The sequence below is a fragment of the Gekko japonicus genome, unplaced genomic scaffold (assembly GCF_001447785.1).
Source record: "Gekko japonicus isolate JY-2015 unplaced genomic scaffold, Gekko_japonicus_V1.1 scaffold805, whole genome shotgun sequence".
NCBI classification, from domain to species: Eukaryota; Metazoa; Chordata; class Lepidosauria; order Squamata; family Gekkonidae; genus Gekko; species Gekko japonicus.
In genome coordinates this window covers 663,288-664,678 of record NW_015173146.1, presented here as the reverse complement: position 1 = coordinate 664,678, position 1,391 = coordinate 663,288, and positions in this window count along the sequence as shown.

Here is a 1,391-nt window from a genome sequence, read left to right as displayed (position 1 = left end):
TGGCATCCCCCTTCCTCTAGCACAGGGCACACTCTCTTGACACGAGAGGCTCTTCTGCTAGAGCTACACACCTAATCCCCATTTGGCATATTGATAGAAGGGTACTGGAAACAGTCCAGCTTTTTCCCCACCTTTCCAGGTTTTCTCCTCCTCCCTCTAACTCTAGGAAAAACTCCTGCTGGCACCAGCAGAACACATGAAACAAGTTTGGTGTAGTGGTTAAGTGCACGGACTCTAATCTGGGAGAACCGGGGTTGATTCCCCTCCTCCACTTGCACCTGCTGGATGACCTTGGGCAAGCCATAGTTCTCACAAGAGCTGTCCTTGAAAGGGCAGTGCTGGAAAGAGCTCTCTCAGCCCCACCTACCTCACGGGGTGTCTGTTGTGGGGAGGGGAGGGGAAGGGGAAGGAGTTTGTAAGCTGCTCTGAGACTCAAAGTGAAGGGCGGGGTATAAATCCAATCTCTTCTTCTTCTACTGAGTGAAACCCTTAGTCTGTACCGCTCAGTATCATCCACTCTGACAGGCAGCAGTTCTCCAGGGTTTAATGCAGAGGTCTGAACCTTTTATAACTGGAGAGTCAGCCCTGGACCTTCTGCACGCAAAGCTGGCGGTCTGTGACTGAGCCACAGCCCATAATCAGCGCTTTCATAAAGTTTTGTCTGGACGGAACTCAGCCTTCGTCGTTTCTCATTGCAAAAGCTAACGGCAGAGCGGGAGAGCCAGTTCCGAATAGCAAAGCCAAGTAGAAGTTGAAGGGCTCAATAAGAACATAAGAGAAGCCAATGTTGGATCAGGCCAAAGGCCCATCCAGTCCAACACTCTGTCACACAGTGGCCATCAGGAGGTCCAGCAGTGGGGCCAGGACATTAGAAGCCCTCCCACTGTTGACCCCCCCAAGCACCAAGAAGACAGAGCATCACTTGCCCCAGAGTCCCTATCTATACCTTGTGGCTAATAGCCACTGATGGATCTCTGCTCCATATGCTTATCTAATTCCCTTTTGAAGCCGTCCATGCTTGTAGCCGCCACCACCTCCTGTGGCAGTGAATTCCGTGTGTTCATCACTCTTTGGGTGAAGAAGTACTTCCTTTTATCCGTTCTAACCCGACCGCTCAGCAATTGCCGGACCAAACTGAGGGCCAGCGATTTGCAGTTTGGGGGATAGAAGGAGACTCTCTGTTGGAGCTTGCCTGACCAAACTGAGGGTCGGCAATTTGCACTTTGTGGGATAGAAGGAGACTCTCTGTTGGAGCTTTTTCCACACTCGTGCACATACCTGAAAATTGCAAAGGCGCACAAGAAAGCAGACCTCGGGCTGTTCGAGAAGAATCTTTATTTGCACGTGGGTGCCCTTCCCTGCCCCCCCCCCCCCCCCCCCCCCTTCCCCCC